The following is an 18,993-nucleotide window of genomic DNA, read 5'->3' as shown; positions in this document are numbered from 1 at the left end:
ACCACTACATCCTCAGTGGTACCTAAAAGAACCATTGGGTATCACTTAGTTCTAGGAATGCCAGAACCTGACAAACTTTCAGTAAATGGTGACTGAAATAAAATCAATCTTCCCTAATGGCTCTGTTGGTAAAGAATCCACCTGCAATGCAGGAGACCCAGGCTTAATCCCTGGGTGGGGACGATCCCGTGGAGAAGGGAATGGCAACCCACGCCAGTATTCTTGCCTGGAAAATCCCATGGACGGAGGAGCCTGGTGGGCTACAGTCCATGGCACTGCAAAGAGCTGGACAGACTGAGCAACTAAACCACCATACCGTCAATCCAGAATCTGAGCACATCCGAACTGGAGACATTTTGTTCATTGCTGTTGTGCAGCGGCTCAGTTATGTCTGACTCTTTGCAACCCTATGGACTCTATCTATCCAGGCTTCTCTGTCCTTCATCTGTAACTAGTAGGGCTTCCTTCCTTAAAAAAAAAAAAATTCTTAATGATGGAATTCCAAACATATGCAAAAGTAGAGGGGAAAATGGTACAGTGAACCCTTGCAAACCCATCTCCCAGATTTGACAATTATCAACACGTGACCACTCTTATTTCCTCTGTATCTGCCCCCTACCACCCTCACTGGGATATTTTAAAGCAAATTTCAGGCAAGTTTTTCAGTATGTATTGAAACAGTATACAAGGCCCTGTGTCCCCGTCTTTTGAAGTAAATTTCTGACTAAGACTTAACAATTGGAAAATGTGAAGGTGTAGAAACACAGAATAGCTGTTGGGCTGGGAAACTGGTAACAATTTAGACTGTAATTCCCACATTGCAGAATCACCAAACCCCCAGTTGCCTGAAAGATATAGATAAAGGCCTGACACACATTCCTGAGTTGTGAGTTGTTTTTATGGGAAGCAGGCCCCCTCCAGATGAAAACTGTGACCACAAGAATATAGACCCTAGAATGCTTGAAACCAGAAGGCTGATGAAGCTTGAAACTCCACCTTGATGGCAACCAATCTGAGAGTTGTCTGTGAACTGATCACGCCCTGCTCCTTTAACACTATAAAACACCTCACTACCCCCTCCAGGGTGAGTCACACACACAGTCTTAGGGGCATTAGCCCCCTTTGCCTGGCAAAGCAATAAAAGCTACTCTTTTCTACTTCTCCTAAACTCTTTTCTCCACGTTTCTATTCAGCCCTGATGTACAGAGGCCAAGTTTTAGCAACAGTATTATCCAAAAAGGACTCTGTTAAAAATCACATTAAAATTAATTAAATTGATATAAAATAGCTCAGTTCAGTTCAGTTAAGTTCAGTTCAGTCACTCAGTTGTGTCCAAGTCTTTGCGACCCCATGAATCACAGCACGCCAGGCCTCCCTGTCCATCACAAACTCTCGGAGTTTACTCAACCTCATGTCCATCGAGTCGGTGATGCCATCCAGCCATCTCATCCTCTGTCATCCCATTCTCCTCCTGCCCCCAATCCCTCCCAGCATCAGGGTCTTTTCCAATGAGTCAACTCTTCGCGTGAGGTGGCCAAAGTACTGGAGTTTCAGCTTCAGCATCAGTCCTTCCAATGAACACCCAGGACTGACCTCCTTTAGGATGGACTGGTTGGATCTCCTTGCAGTCCAAGGGACTCTCAAGAGTCTTCTCCAACACCACAGTTCAAAAGCATCAATTTTTCAGCACTCAGCTTTCTTCACAGTCCAACTCTCACATCCATACATGACCACTGGAAAAACCATAGCCTTGACTAGAGGGATCTTTGTTGGCAAATTAATGTCTCTGCTTTTTAATATGCTGTCTAGGTTTGGTCATAACTTTCCTTCCAAGGAGTAAGCGTCTTTTAATTTCATGGCTGCAGTCACCATCTGCAGTGATTTTGGAGTCCAAAAAAATAAAGTCTGACACTGTTTCCACTGTCTCCCCATCTATTTCCCATGAAGTGATGGGACCAGATGCCATGATCTTAGTTTTCTGAATGTTGAGTTTTAAGCCAACTTTTTCACTCTCCTCTTTCACTTTCATCAAGAGGTTTTTTTTAGTTCTTCTTCACTCTCTGCCATAAGGGTGGTGTCATCTGCATATCTGAGGTTATTGGTATTTCTCCCGGCAATCTTGATTCCAGCTTGTGCTTCTTTCAGCCCAGCGTTTCTCATGATGTCCTCTGCATATAAGTTAAATAAGCAGGGTGACAATATACAGCCTTGAGGTACTCCTTTTCCTATTTGGAACCAGTCCGTTGTTCCATGTCCAGTTATAACTGTTGCTTCCTGACCTGCATATAGGTTTCTCAAGAGGTAGGTCAGATGGTCTGGTATTCCCATCTCTTTCAGAATTTTCCACAGTTTATTGTGATCCACACAGTCAAAGGCTTTGGAAATAGCTCACAGTGTTCAAATTTTCCTATTTCATAAATGTATTTTATTTTATTATTTATTTTTGTCTTCATTGCTGCGCTTGGGCTTTCTCTAGTTGCAGTGAGCGGGGACTACTTTTTGTTGTGCACAGGCTTCTCATGGTAGTGACTTCTCTTGTTGCGGAGCATGGGCTCTAGGCACACGAGTTTCAGCAGTTGAGTGTGGGCTCCGTAGTGGTGGCGCACAGGCTCTTCTGGGACCAGGGATTGAACCCATGTCCGCTCACTGGCAGGCAGATTCCCACCCACTGTACCACCAAGCAAGTCCCATAAATGGATTTTATAGTTGGTTTGTTTGAGTCAGGATCCAAATAAGAGTCTTGTGTTGCATTTGGTTGATTTATTTCTTGAGTCTCTCAATCCATCAACATCCCCTCTCTTCCTTTTGTTTTCCCTCTTACCACTTGTTGATAAAACATGCTCATTTGTTCTGTAGAATTTTCCATGTTGTCTTGCTCTACCTTGGGGTGAGAAAGAGTTACTTTTGATTTCTGTAAAGTGTAGGAGAGGAGAGGAGAACAGTTGTGGACTGTGTCATCCCTAAGTGGAACCAATGGCTACTGGAAGGCAGTATAGGACAGCAGCCGCCTTGACCATCCCTCTGTGTTCTTGGAGACCTCTTTCTGAGCAGTGATCCTTTTACCTTTTATATTCATACTGATAATAAAGAGGCACAGAAAGATGTAGGAGTGCCTTCCGAATCCTCAAATAATTATCAAATGATACTGATTATGTGTTAATTGAAACGTTCTAATTCTTCGAAAACTGATAAGTTCACAGATGTTCAATGAAATTAATTTCATTAACTGGGCTACTGTTTAATTAGAATATGCAATGCTGTATTTATTATTAAAATCTAGAATCAAGAAATGGAAACCTTCATGTTAAGGAGTATGTTGGGTCATACTTTGAGAACATGTGAATATCTAATTATCCAGTGATTTTTACATACATTGATGATCTGTGCCTGAATCAGTTATTACATGAGAGTTGCAAAATGGTGATTTTTCTAAAATATTTTTTTTCTCTACATTTGTTAGTTGGCATTCTTTACTTTCCTTATTTTTCTATTTGATATGCTCTGATTACATGTCCTCTTTTTATTTCATCATTTTGTGCTCATGAAATTAACATTTTTAATGTTTATAATCTTTTACTGTCATTGTTTGGAGGTTCATATTGCTCAAATTTGGCCAGTGAGATCCCCTTTATACCAGCTTTTATCAACTCTTATTAATAACATGATCCATTAGTCTCTCAGCTCTTCCTTGCCCAACAAGACAAGAGCAAGTATGAAGCCTTGCTCAGGGAGACTTCACACTTTCCCAGACTAGAACTCAGCCGTTTCTTCAAGGGGTCCTCCCTCTGTAGTGAAGGAATGGTATTTAAAATCCAAGATCTGGGCACTTGGTGTTATCATTGCTTCTTTCCATGTTCATTTTGACGCAACCCTAAGTCTTCTGCTGAGGATGGAGAGGAGATACCAGGCTCTTCAAACCCGTTGAGACAACCCCTTTGTCTCTCTCAGATCCCTTAGTATCGTCAACAGACAGTGAGCACCATTTCTAGTTTTTCCATTTTCTAAGAATGAAAGTTTGTAGTCTGTTTTCCAGATGACTTGCTTCTCTTCCAGTTTTACCTGCTCTGTTATAGAAGAATCATGGAATTGCAGACTTCAGTTTACAATATTTTGCTTAGAAACTGTCTTATTGTTTGTTAGTTTGTTTTTTCCATTTATTTTTATTTGTTGGAGGCTAATTACTTTACAATATTGTAGTGGTTTTTGCCATACATTGACATGAATCAGCCATGGATTTACATGTATTCCCCATCCCGATCCCCCCTACCAGTGATTCTTTGCCAACTTCAAGTCTCAGACTGTTGAAAATCTGATGAAAGTGGATACTAGCCCTGGAAAAATGCTCAAACACAAACATTTTTATATACAATTTTATTGGGTTCTTGAACTTGTAAAGCAGAGTTATCTCTACGAAACGCCCCTTATATCAGATCCTAGGTTGTGCTCCACCTCTGCCATATTATGTATGTACAGGGAAGCTTGGAATGTGGGCAGGTTTAGGTGACTTCCTAAAGGCTACACAGTAGCAGAAGCAAACTAGAGTCTAAGGGTTTTTGTTTTTTATTCTCATGAAAAACAACTGGTTTGCCCCCACTTATATCACAAAAAGTTCTGCAATGTAGTGAGAACAAGAACTTCAAATTAAAAAAATGACCTTGTAGAGTGAAGACACTAGGAGTGGATTTTTATTTTTAGAAGAAAGAGTCCATAGAAGCTGGGCACCTGAATTTTCCAATTTCAAAAGAATAGAATTCTTTTTTACTGAAATTATGTTTTCTATAATTCCTTTTTCTTACTTTCTTCACCCTAATATTTAATGTGAAAAGTGGTTGATGTCTTTGGAGGCAGAGGCCAGCACAGTATTTTGGGAAATGAACGGATGATGGAACGTTTCTGCCTGTGAACAGGCGCTTTCCCTCTTGAATAGCACCTGCTACCATAGGGTCTCGTAAGACAGGTATCTGGTGTGACTGGCTGGTTTTATGAAGTACTCTCATTGCTCACTGGGTATCTTCTGTTAGTGTCTCAGTTGTCTCTGAGCCATGTGCAGTTTTTTAGGATTAAAGTCGTTTTTAAGGATTTCTGCAGAAACCTTGTTATTCAACACACCGTTGTGACCTTCAATCTGGAAAGCCTCAATGCATCTCAGCCTTGCTCCAGAGAGCCAAAGCCGGCTCCAAGGCAGCACAGATTGTAGCTGTCTGTAGGCTTTGTTTGCACAAAGGGACGCTTCTGTTACAGGCTCCTTGGTATTGCAGTGGTGGAAGAGGGAAATGTTACCGCTTTCTCTCTGGTGTTTTCTTGTAGTGGAAGAGTGAAGTACAGGCAGTCAGGAGAATTTGAGCAAAATGAGATGGTTCTCATGATGTCCCATCTTATCAGTATCTACTGGTGTGTATGCGTTTGTGTGTGTAGGCAGGTGCTCTGGAATGCTGGAAAAATACAGGCTTCTTAAAATATAGACAAATCAAGGAATGATTTTAACTCAAACAGGCTAGACTGAGAGTCAGTAAAATAATAATGACTTTAATTTACTGCTTTTCATAGAGTATGAAATAGTCTGCAAGACATGACGGGCAGACCCCTGAGAACACTGATCACAGAGCTTTTATCACGATACAGCAGACTTCTGTTTCTCTCTCCTTGTGTGTAAAAGGAATCCTTAGTCACTGCTGGTTCTGGAATTCTTCAGTGGCGTAGAATTGGTGCCTGGTATTGTAATTAATTTGTTTACTGGGCAGATCTTTCATCCTGTCCCCATAAATGCTTCTTGACAAGGTCAACTGGATTGTTTTCTGCTGTTGCGAGATGCAAAACTGGAAAGGCAATGATGAAGGTGTTTCAACTTTTATTTGTATGAAGTAGATGGATAAAAGCAATAGTTCAAATAAGATATAAGTAAAAATGTTTCTTAAGTGCCTGAACCTTCCATGTAAAATGTTCTCTTTTATGTTAAAAAAAAAACAAAGACCATATTCTGTGATAATTGGACAAGTGCTAAAGATACTTAAATAATAAACTTGGCTATATTGACTAATGTTATTTGAGTCAAGAAGAGTATTTCAGAGATAAAATTTTTTGAACTAGCATTTATTTTTCAGTAGAAGATACACCAAGCATAGTTATTTTAGGAATCTGTTAAAAAAATCCTAGCTGTACTGTTGGATTATTTTACTTACTTATAAAACTTTTTTCTTATGATGTTCATTGCAAGTACCTGATTAATTTTGAGAAAACAGATAAGCATTAAAACTTTTTATGAACTGGCTTTTTGTTGTATGGATTCATTAGATATTTAGGTGGGGAAGAGGTGAAGAGAAAGTGGGGAATTTGGAGTATATGTAGGTTTACTGTTACTTTACAGATTTTTAAAAAAATTATTTTTAATTAGAAGATAATTACAATATTGTGAATTTTTTTCATACCTTAACATCGGTAGACACATGTCCACTCCCTCTTGAACTCCCTTCCCACCTCCCTCTGCATCCCATTCCTCTAGATTGTGGCATCGGCTTTGGGTTGCTGATGTTCTAGGCTGGTAGGAGTAGTTCTCCGTAACTGTTCACGTCCTCCCTGCTCTGGTGCACTGGAGGGCTGCTGCCACCAGGCGGGTGCTGGTGCCTCAGTGTGGCTACACGGTCCAAAGTGGAAGGCAGTGATTCAGCAATTTAGCAAGTGTTTATTGAACACTGCGCGTCAGGCACTGTGCTGGGTGTTGGGGATACAAGGATGAATAAGGAGGAATCTCTGCCTGTAAGAGACAGACAAAAACCAGCAAAGTGATAGAATTACATGTACTGTCTACAGAAGGACAAAGAGAAAACAAATCACTAACCTTGATGTTTATGGAAGATGCTCTGAAGGGGTCTGCTATGGAGCTGCACCTTGAGGGTGACTGTGACTTTAAAGTGGGGATGGTCCTGTAGACAAGTGATTCCAAGAGGATTTCCTTACATAAGTTGTGTTTTTTCGGGAAAATTATGACCATAAAGTTATTTAAAACCCTAAATCTCCAGTGACTAAAAATAATAATATAATGTTGTTCAGTCGCCTGAACTCTTCATGACCCCATGGACTGCAGCACACCAGGCTTCCCTGTCCCTCACCATCTCCCAGAGCTTGCCCAAGTTCATGGCCACTGAATCGGTGATGCCATCCAACCGTCTCACCCTGTGTCGCCCTCTTCTTCTACCTTCAGTTTTTCCCAGCATCAGGGCCTTTTCCAATGAACTGTTTGCATCAGATAACCAAAATATTGGAACTTCAGCCACAGCATCCGTCCCTCCAGTGAGTATTCAGGATTGATTTTCTTTATAATTGACTGGTATGATCTCCTTGCAGTCCAAGGGACTCTCAAGGGCCTTCTTCAGCACCACAGTTCAAAGCATCAGTTCTTCAGTACTCAGCCTTCTTTATGGTCCAGCTCTCATATCCATACCTGACTACTGGAAAGACCATAGCCTTGACTATATGGACCTTTGTCAGCAAAGTGATGCCTTTGCTTTTTAACACACTGTCCAGGTTTGTCATAGCTTTCTTGCCAAGAAGCGATCATCTTCTAATTTCACATCTGCAGTCACCATCCGCAGGGATTTAAGAGCCCAAGAAGACGAAATGTGTCACTGCTTCCATCATTCCCACTTCTATTTGCTATGAAGTGGCAATTATGTAATACATGTAAGAAAATTATTTAGAACAAAATTTAAAAGAATATAGGTATCTTAATATATTTAATTATTATTTGGTTAATTTCCCATTGTTAATAACCAATCCTTATTCTGATCTTGGTTTAGAATCATCTTAAAATTATGCTAAATTTTAAAAAAATTAATTAAAAAAAACTACCCTAAATTTTTTAAAAACAAAACTCAGTGGATCCAGACAACCCAATCAAAAAATGGACAGATGACACTTCTCCAAAGTAGACATACAACTGGCAAATAAGCACATGTAAGGATGCTCATCATCCCTAATTATTAGAGAAATGCAAATGAAATTTAATGAGGTACCACCTCACACCAATCAGAATAGCTATCATTTAAAAGTCTACAGATAACAAATACTGAAGAGGGTGTGGAAAAAAGGGAACCCCCCCCTTTATACTGTTGGTGGGAATGTAAATTGGTAAAGCCATTATGGAGAACAGTATGGAGGTTCCTTAAAAAACTAAAAATAGAACTGTCATATGATCCCAGCAGTCCCACTTCTGGGCATATATCCAGAAGATACCTGCACCCCAATGTTTATAGAAGCACTGTTTATAATAACCGAAGACATGGAAGCAGCCTAAATGTCCACTGATAGATGAATGGGTAAAGAAGATGTGGTATACATACACACACACAAACACACACACACAATGGAATACTACTCAGCCATAAAAAGAATGAAATAATGCCATTTGCAGCAATGTGGATGGACCTGCAGATTATCATACTAAGTGAAGTAAGTCAGAAAGAGAAAGACAAATACTATATGATATTACGTATATGTGGAAACTAAAATATGACACAGATGAACCTATCTAAGAGACGGACTCATGAATATAGAGAACAGACTTATGTTTGCCAAGGGGCAGTGGGTAAGAGAGGGATGGATTGGGTGTTTGGGATTAACAGATGCACACTAACTCTTACATATAGAATGGATAAACAACAAGGACCCTACTGTAGTGTACAGGGAACTATATTTAATATCCTATAATAAACCATAATGGAAAAGAAAAAAGCATCAATCTTCCCTTTCCTATCTCTCTGTATCTATTTTATTTATATATTTGTCTATCTAATCTATCTATATCTGTCTTATCATCCATCAGAATTAAGGACTTCCAGGTAGCTTGGAGTTAAAAAAAGACTTTGTATACTATTTAATTTTTTCATCCACTAGTTGGTTAGTGTATAATATTCAACAATTGCACAGTACTTGTCTTTTTATCTGTCTGAGACAAAATTGACTTTTCAACCAGCTTGACTTGCACTCCACCCTCGTGAAGCTGGCTTAGTCAGGTCACCATCTCCTTGTTACTAAATCTCATAGACACTTCTCATGCACATGTTTCTTGAAAAGATTATGTCACTTCTCTGCTTAGAACCATTCATGACCTCACTGCTCTTAGGATGAAGTTCACACTCTTTAATGTGGCCACCTCTGACACTACTCCTGCCTCCAGAGCTTCATCTCTTACCCCGCTTCTCCACTCACTGTTATGATCCCAAACAACTGACCTTCTTTCAGTGTTTTGAATGGACTCTGTCTCCCTCACCTCTAGGAATTGCTCTTTCCTCTGTCCTCTTTCAACACCTCTGCTGCCCACTCCTATTCATCCCTTAAGTCTGAGTTCAGACTTATGCTTTCCTTTTAAAGAAACTAAACCCCAATCATGTCCGAATCCTGTTTCTCCCATCTCAATTCCAGCCCCTCTAGTCTCAACAATCATTATTCTGGAGTATACTAAAAACTCCCTAATTGGGGTTTCTATTGGTGCTCTTCCCATCTGTATAATCCATTCTCTACATACTCATAAGAATCATCTCTTAAAAATATAATTGGGATCGTGTCACTTTTATTTAAAACTCTCCAGAGGCTTAGCCTGTAACTGAACTCAGGTGGTCAGGGCCCCTTAACACTTTACAGACGCAAACTTCACTCTCAGCCTTGGTTGCATGCTCAGTTATCAAATAGGCATCCAGGTGATTCAGTATGCACTTACCTAATTTTAAAGAATGTTATCAGAGTAAAAATACAAAGCTAAGAATTTCTTGCAGAAAATGTTCAGACTTTGGCAGCACCTTCCCTCTTTGAAAAAACACACTAGCTCAAGCCTTCCCCTGGCACCTCTGCCCACCTCGCCAGTCTGGATGATGAACCTCTTTTCTATACCTCTTTCCATAGTCCATTGTCCAGTGATGTCTTTAAGTTCTAGTGTTCTTCTTACTCTAATTCCATCTCTGACCTCTAGTGCTGTGCTTATTAGCTCAGTAAATATTTTTTCAGTCGACTAGTTAAAATCTGACACTTTCCCATACTTGACTCTGGTTCTCTCCGTTGGAAGACCCAGCATCTGTACTGTTATCATGTCCAGTGTTCTGTCCTTATCACGCTTTCTGTCATTTTATAATATTATTGTAAATGATTCTGTCATAAGAGTAGTAACGTGTTCATTTGGAACACTTTTAAGGTTTCAAAAAAAGGTGAAATTTAAGGTTTCAAATGAAAATGAACTATATTCTTGATAATGACATGTATGTGCCTGGCATATGTTATATACTAGTACTAGGGTTGAACTGAATAAGCTAAGTGGATAACTGCCTTTATTACCTCTTAATATTTTTCTATTGCTCTTATAACTATACTGTTTATACTATTTAGAATTCTTTTTAAAAACATAATAAGTATTGGCCAAAGTTTCATAAATATAACTTTTCATGGCTGCCTGATATTATCTTCATGGACTAATTACCATATTATGCATAATTGATTTGGAAAATTTTATTGTCTACCATGTGCCGTGAGTGTGTAATGGTGAATAAGACACAACCCTTTACCTAGAGGTAGCTCCGGACTAGCACATAGGGAGGAAGAAAGTGAAGAGACAGTTGCATTCCCTTGTTTTAGATGTTAGGTTATTTCCAAGATTTCAATATGAGTCTTGACGTATGTTTTCAAAACGCATCCTAGGTATTAATGGCAACGACCTTCCCTCCAGTGAAAAAGACCTGGAACTCAGAGCGCAGAACAGGGTTGGAATTTTCCACATCTAGCTGTGTCTGAGCCTGTTAGCTCATCTTAGCTGCGAGGATTAATGAGATCATCCTAAGCTCCTGTCACAGTTTAGACTTGTGCCATTCAGTATGGTAACCACTAGTCACATGTGGCTGTGAAACACGTGGAATGGGCGCTGTCCTGCCGGTGTAAAATCCGCACTGGATTTGAAAGATTTACTGCAGAGAAGGAATGGCAGACTATCTCAGTAATCACTTTTATGCTGGTTACATGTTAAAATGGTGGTGTTTTGAACATACATTTTAGTCTCATCTGTTTTATTTCCGTGTGGGTGCTAGGTGATTTGAGATTACATATGTGACTCGCATCGTGTCTCTCCTGGGCAGGGACGTTGCAGATCCTCAGTAAATGTTGGTGGAATATCAGTGTCACCTACTTAGCTCCTCCTTCTGGACCTTTACCTCCTGTGTGTGTTTCTTTCTTTCCCCCTCTGCCCTTCCCCTCCCTGTCTATCTCTTTCTCCCCCTTTCCACCTCTACTTTCAGGACAGAGATTAGCCATTTGTCAGTTTCTGAGCTTCATTTCCTCCTTTGTAAAAGGGAGATGGTAATGCCTGTCTAACTGCCCCGTAGGTTTCTTTGTTGTAGCGATAAAATAAAGCGGTGCATAGAAAGTGCTTTGTGAGTCATAAAGCAGTGCGCAAATGAAATGCATCTTCATGCCTTTGTGTCTGCACTTCAGTATGAATTTAAACCCCACCATGAATTTAAACTCCTAAATTAAATCTGGTAATAGAATGAAAGATTTTCTCTCCTGCTTGGGCTTCTGCATGGTATAACCTAATAGACAGGTCCAACTTACTGGTCCGGCCTGATAGACTGGTCCAAGTTACTCACCCTCTCCAAGCCTTACTTTCCTCATCTTCAAATAGGTGCTCTAATATTTTGCAAAGTTATTTAATGAGTTGACCTAATGTGTTACAGAACATTCGCCTGACATGTTGCAGATGATTAATAAATTGCCGCTCCCTTCCCTCATGCCTGGGCTTCCCTGGTGGCTTAGAGGGTAAAGCGTCTGCCTGCAATGCAGGAGGCCCAGGTTCGATCCCTGGGTCAGGAAGATCCCCTGGAGAAAGAACTGGCAACCCACTCCGGTTCTCTTGCCTGGAAAATCCCATGGACAGAGAAGCCTGGTAGGCTACAGTCCATGGGGTCGCAAAGAGTCGGACAGGACTTAGCAACTTCACTTTCCCTTTCTCACATGCCTGTCTCTAGTGAGAGCCAGCGGTTGTCTGGGGATCAAGAGGCATCTAAAAATGGTCCTGAAATCATACTTAGGCACGAGTGGTGGCTTATTGCCCCTAGTTTAGTCTCCACCCCAAACATAGTGACAGACATGAAACTGGATACAGTAAAGATTTCAGTGCAGTCCTTTGAGTTTGAGTTGTACTTGCGTAGAGTGGAGTTTTCTGCAGAGTCTGCCTCTGTGAGCAGCAATCCCAGGAGATTATGAATTTAATAAATTCAGGAAGACACTCTTCCAAACTTTTTCAAGCAGGACTTCTTACTTTATTGAATAAAACAATCTTTTAAAATATTTAGTGCTTTTCCATATTACAAAAACAATACATTCTCATTATAACAGTTTAAAATGCAGAAACTTATAGACAGTGAAAACACACCTATATATTCCATCTCCCAAAACCACCTCTGTAGTAGCTCAGTTGGTAAAAAATCTGCCTGCAGTGCAGGAGACCCGGGCTTGATCCCTGGGTCTGGAAGATCTGCTGGAGAAGAAAATGGCAACCCATTCCAGTATTCTTGCCTGGAAGATCCCATGGACAGAGGAGCCTGGCAGGCTGCAGTCCATGGGATCAACAAGAGTCAGACATGACTTAGCAACGAAACCACCACCAAAAGTTAATACTGTAGTTTATATTTTCTAAAATTTTCTATGAACATGTACCTTCATTAACGTGTTAAAGTAGTATATATAATAAACATTTCTTTTGCAAAATGTGTGTGTGTGTATATATATATGTATGTATGTATATATAGATAGATAGTTACTTTGCCTTTCTAACTTAGCTCATTTTGGACCTTTTTCCATGTAAGTATGTGGAAAACTTCTTTAACATTCAAAAACTTTTAGTAATCTTAGGTGATACAGTGAATAAACTGGCTATGAATTCAATTATATTTTAAAATATATTTTAAAAATTAAAGACAAGAGTAATCATATACATTGGAAAAATGGCAGTATGTTTGTGTGAAACATTCAGTCTATGTGATGTTTGGAAAATGGTGTTCAGACCATGAACCTGGTACTTATATGAATTTACTGGAATCCTTGGAATGATTCCATATTTCCCACAAATTAGAAACCACTTCATGGGAACAAGTTTAGCTGTAGATAATGGGAACAAGTTTAACTAGTCACCCAGGGGTACCCAGTTTACCGGTAGTTGACATCTTCCAGAAAAGCTTCAGAAAAATGGTAATCATCTGATGGTCATAATAAATGCTCTGTTAGGCATGTATCAACTGTGGGGTACCCTTTTCCTGGCCTTAGTGATGCAGCAGTTTCAGGGGCTTTTCTAAAACTGGGACCCACTCAGAAGCTGCTCAGGAGAGTCTTAATCCGGTTTGATTTTTGTAACCCAGATCTGTCAATGACTGTTACCTGCTCTGAGCAAGATCAGCTTCAACATGGACTTTTGAAAGTATTCTCCTTGCAGGTAGTGTGTAACTCTGGGGATCTGCCTCCTTTCCTGCATTCACCTCTGCCTGTTTAAATCCTCCTTTTCCTTCAAGACTCAGCTTATCAATGAAACACCCCTCTTACCTTCTCCTCTGTTCTGATTGGTTGTACCGTAGATGCTCACACTTCCTTATAGTCTACTTCATATATAATGTTGAGAAGTTATATAATGGCTTCTGCATAAGTCACCTATCCTATGGGCTTCTAGAGGACAGACATTTTCTTCCCAGAGGACCCAACACAAGACTGGATGGTCAGTAGTCACTTACTAAGTACATACTTTAAGTTATTAGGCACTCTTGAGTTTTATTTTCTCACTTCCCCTTTTAAATCAATTGGCTAATACATCTAAATTTGAGCATCTTAACATCTAAAATAAATACTGTAGTGTTACTGAGCTATTGGAGAAAAATCAAGAGACCTCTGTATGTCCAAGAGGCACCAACATCCGTTGGTTTTGGATAGTAGAGAGCGCCAGTCCAGAACGGTTTTGCAGTAGCAACACAGCAGGAAGCTGTTGGAGGTCTGATTGCCCTTGTAGCTTGCCCTCTTTTGCTGAGTCACTATTTCAGAACTCTGTTAGAGTGGTTGGATTCTGTCTCTGACATTTTCTTATACTTGCAATGTGAAAAATCTTTATTTCATTAAATACTGGTCGTTTATAGATGAGAACCATCAGTGATGAGGCAAGGATTTTACCTTTGTATTGAGTACCCATAATAGGTTAATGATTTATAGATATGAAAACTCCGAAGCACAATGTGTGGTGTGGGCAAAGGGATAATTTTCATCATTTTAATATTATTTTCAAAGGAAGTGCATGTTCATTGTTGTTGATATTTTGACTTCATTTGTTCTGAAATGTTAAAAGATGACACTTTGATTTTAGATTCATCTGTCTCATCTCACCACCTCCCCCCCCGTCAAATAATCAACCATTCAGCCAACAAATATTTATTAGGCATGATTACAAACATGTGAGAGAAAATTAATTCAATTCAACAAATATTTACAGAGCAGTGCCAGTGGAAGAGATATAGCAGTTAACAAGAATTGACTGTCTGCCTCTTTGAATTTACAGTCTGTCTGAAAACAAACAGTAAACAGGTAATTACAAAGGTGATCCAGATTAAGTGTGTATAAAATTAAACTGAATTGATTGATACAAAGATACATATGATTTAGCCCGCTTTCTGAAGGAGCTTATACCTTAAGTGTTGAAAGAGATATATACAACTTAGTAGAATGCCAGGCAAAATAAATCTTGTAGTAGGAGCATAAAAATAGTACTTTGGGGCAAAGATTAGGAAATGATTAATTGGGACCTCAGGAATTGCAAAAAACTCTGCGAATAAGAAGTCAGCCTTAAAGGGTAGACATTTTGACAGTCAGATGAAGGGAAGAAAGGCATTTTAGATGGTGGTGCTAATTAGTCATACCTCTTATCCACTCCTGTTGGTGACGGGGATTAAAATATCTCATCAGCTGAACTCATCAAACTGGATTGAGGACTATGCCTGGGACCCATGGGGCCTACAGCATTCCTCCTCCTCCCCAGTTCCATGTGTGGACTTCATTCGGAGGCACAGCAGCTGAGAGACTTCGTGCTGCCTTCCGGAGGAGGAGGTGCTCTGCTGATGTACAAGAGACTCTGAGAAAGGGGCCAGCCCGAAGCTGTCAGCCTGAGCATTGCCCTTCTCCCCAGTCAGATGGTTTATGTCTCCTGAGGGGAGGGAATATGAGAAATGGTAAAATGAAAACTTCCGCCTCATTACTTTCCTAAGAGAGCAGAACTAAGGGCAGAAGTTCCAACAGTATAGGCAAAGCTGGAAACTTGAGGAGAAGAGTAGAAGAAATCCCTCTCTACTAGTTAAGAAAATGGACAACCGCCCATGCTAAGCTGCATGACGCAAATAAAAAATTCTGCCTCAATCAGAGATCAGGGGAGAAGGGATGTCAGCGGGTCCCAGGATGGTCAGGGAAGCCTGACTGCATGAAGATGGTAGAGCTGAACTCTTGTCTGTGATTCAGATAGAACAGATTCACGCAGTTTTTTAGTAATTTATTATTTAACATGAAATGAGTTTCTGTTACCACCTTCTACCTTTCTTTTGAGAGGGAAGTAGGATAAAAGAGAGGGGCTTTCTTCTTCATTGGAAACTGGACTTCTGTTTTGAGATGTGATGAAGCAATCAGTGTTCATTCTGACCATGACTTCCATAGCTTGCAGATTTTTATCAACTTCCCACTCAGAATACCTTAGTTTTATCCAAGCATAAATTTTACACTCTCAGTTCTCCTTGATCATTTTATTGCTATTTTCTAGATCTTTTCCTTAAAGTCATTATTTAAAGTCATTATTTATAGACTCGTCACACAGGTTTCTTTGTTCCTTTTTTTTGGTATGGCATGTATCACATCAACAAAACACAAGCTGACTTATGTTTTTGCTAAAAAACCGTGTGGCCCTTCAGGCAGTTTCTTAGAACAGTGTGTTATTTGGCAAAGGACAGGTCAACTTTGAGAGCTCCAGAGCAATTCCAGATCAGGGAGCCTCAGGTGGATGAAAAAGAACAAGAAAATAACCAGTGTCCACTGGCAGCACCCCTCCCCTCTCCCCTGTAGTGTTGATCAAGTGTCTGCTCTGTTATCTCCTGACCCCTTCACTTTCTAGTAAAGAAAAACAGGGTCTTATCTAAATAGTATTTCGTGGATGGATGCCAATGCCATTTAAAAAGGTATTGAGTGGGTTGGGATTGAAGAAATGTGAAATCGTTTGTTGAAGGAACAGTGAACAGTTGAATGCTCAGGGTATTTGAGTTTTAACAGTTTTATTGAGCTGAGATTGGCATAAGATAAACGGCACATATTTAAAGTGTGCAATTTCATATTTAAAGTGTGCAATTTGATGGGATTTGACATACGAATTCATCTGAACTGTATTCTCCTCTCAGGGAACTTATGAGGAAACTGTCACCACAATCAGGAATATTTCATCCTGCAAAGAATATTCACGCTGCCCTGAAACTCATCCTTCCTTCCATCTCTTTTCCAGACAACTTACATGCTGTCTGTCATGATGAGTTAATTTGAATTTTATGTAAATCAAATTATACTATATGTGCCCCCCTTTTTTGATCTAACTTTTTTCCCTCTCAACATAATAATTTAGATTCAACCACATTGTGTGTATCAATAATTTGTTTCTTTTTATTGCTGAGTAGTGTTTTTGTGTGTGTGCGTGTGTTCTAAGTCACTTCAGTCGTGTCCGACTCTTTGCGACCCTGTGGACTGGAACTGGCCAGGCTCCTCTGTCCATTGGATTCTTTAGCCAAGAATACTGGAGTGGGTTGCCATGCCCTTCTCTAGGGGATCTTCCCGACCCAGGGATCGAATCTTACTCTCTTACTTCTGCATTGGCAGATGGGTTCTTTACTACTAGTGACACCTAGGAAGCCCAGTATTCTCTAGTTTGGGTGTACAGTTTTGTTTTTCCACTGATGGAAATTTAAAATAAAGCTGCCATGAACATTCACATGCCAGTCTTTGTTTGGATGTATGCTTTCGTTTCTCGTGGATAAAAATGTGTAGGAATGAAATGGCTGGATTGTATTGTACATACACGTTTAAGCTTGTAAGCTGATAAACTTTTCCAAAGTGGCTGTAGCGTTTTGCATTCTCACTAGCAGTATTTGAGCGGTCCAGTTGCTCCACATCCTCAGCAATAGTTGCTATTGTCAGTCTTTTTAATTTTAGCTGTTCTAGTATATATAGTATCTATCTGCGGTTCTAATTTGCATTTGAATAATGACTTTGCGCATTGAACGTTGAATGACGTTTCATGTGCTTATTTGCCATCTGTATATCCTCTTTGGTAAAGTATCTATTCAAATCGTTGGCCTGTTTTCTTACTGGAGGCTTTCCTATTGTTGAATTCTAAAAACGTGTATTCTGAATATAAGTATTTCATTGGATAGATATTTTACAAACATTTTCTCCCACTTTTCATCTTCTTAAATGTCTTTTGAAGAGCAGAAGTTTTCAGTTTTGATGAAGTCCCCTGTATTATTTGTTTTACAGCTTGTGTCCTGTTGAGAAATATTTGCCTAATCCAAGATATTTTCTTCTAGAAGTTTTAGTTTTAGATTCTACATTAGGTCTGTCATCCGTTTCATGTTAACTTTAGTTTATGATGTGAGATAAGGATTGAGCAAGGTTTATTATTTTTTTTCTTATGCATATACTTCCTGAGTTGCCCTCATACTTTAGTTGAATCAGTTGGCATATATGTATGTGTTTATTGATGGATTCTCTATTCTGTTACATTCTTTGTTAGTTTGTTTTTACACCAATATCACTTTGTTGTGACTAGTGTAGCTTTATAATAAGTCTTGAAAACGCACTTCCAACTTTGTTCTTTTTTAAAATTATTGTTTTGCTCTTCTGAGTCCTCTCTTTCTATAGACATTTTAGAATCTGTTTCTCTTTTCTACCAAAAAAAAAATTTGTTTGCAAGGATTTGAGGTTATGATTGGGGTCATGTTAAATCACTAAATCAATTTAGGTGAAAATGGATATTTTACCAATATTGAGTCTTCCAGTCCATGAGCCTGAATAAATACTGTATTTTGTTAGGTCATCTTTAATTTCTCTCAGTAGTATTTTAGTGTTTTAGAGCTTTCAGTGTATATCTTGTGTATCTCTGTCACATTTTCCCCATTTTAATATTCTTTTAATACTGTTAATGGTACTGATTTTCAAATTGTAGGTTGCTAATATCTAGAAACACAGTTTTTCTGTACTTTTAAAATTTTATTTATTTATTTATTTCTGGCTGTGCTAGGTCATCATTGCTCTTTGGGCTTTTCTCCAGTTGCTGTGAGCAGAGGCTGCTTCTTGTTACAGTGCATGGGTTCCTCATTACAATGGATTCTCTTTTGTGGGTACAGACTCTAGGGAACGGGGAGCTCAAGTAATTGCACTTCCCGGGCTCTGGATCACAGGCTCAGTGGTTGTGACACGTGGGCTTAGTTGCTCTGTGGCATGTGGGATCTTCTCAGACCAAGGATCAAACCCATGCCTCCCACAGTGGCAGGCAGATTCTTTACCATTGAGCCCCCAGGGAAGCCCTAATTTTTTCTGCAGTGATTTTGCATCATGTAATATTACTATGCATACTTATTAGTGCTATAGTTTTTAATATATTTCTTATGATTTTCTATGCATATAATGTCTTCTACAAATAAAGACTATCTTACTGTTCCTTTTCAAACTATATGCCATTTCTCTTTCTTGCTTTATTGAACTGGCTGTTATTTTCTTGATAGTGTTCTGTAGAACTGGTGAGAGCAGACATCCTTGCTTTGTTCATGATCTTAGGGGGAGAATATTCAGTCTTTCACCATTAGGGATCTTGTTTGCTGTAGATATTTCATAAATATTCTTTATTCTTCTGCTTCTAGTATGCTGAAAGCTTTTATCATGAGTGAATGTAGATTTTGTTAACTG

General features: G+C 39.4%; 1 protein-coding gene and 1 non-coding gene across 3 annotated transcripts in view; both read left to right on the top strand.

The window, feature by feature from the left end:
• CRACD (capping protein inhibiting regulator of actin dynamics) overlaps positions 1 to 18,993 on the top strand; it is a 279,559-nt gene that overhangs the window by 73,347 nt on the left and 187,219 nt on the right. The gene's annotated exons all lie outside the window — the stretch shown is intronic.
• On the top strand, positions 11,773 to 11,845 carry TRNAC-GCA. Its single transcript has one exon. It is a non-coding gene; the product is annotated as a tRNA-Cys (tRNA).

Source organism: Cervus elaphus, chromosome 6 (genome assembly GCF_910594005.1).
Source record: "Cervus elaphus chromosome 6, mCerEla1.1, whole genome shotgun sequence".
NCBI classification, from domain to species: Eukaryota; Metazoa; Chordata; class Mammalia; order Artiodactyla; family Cervidae; genus Cervus; species Cervus elaphus.
This window is presented reverse-complemented; position numbering and strand designations above follow the sequence as displayed.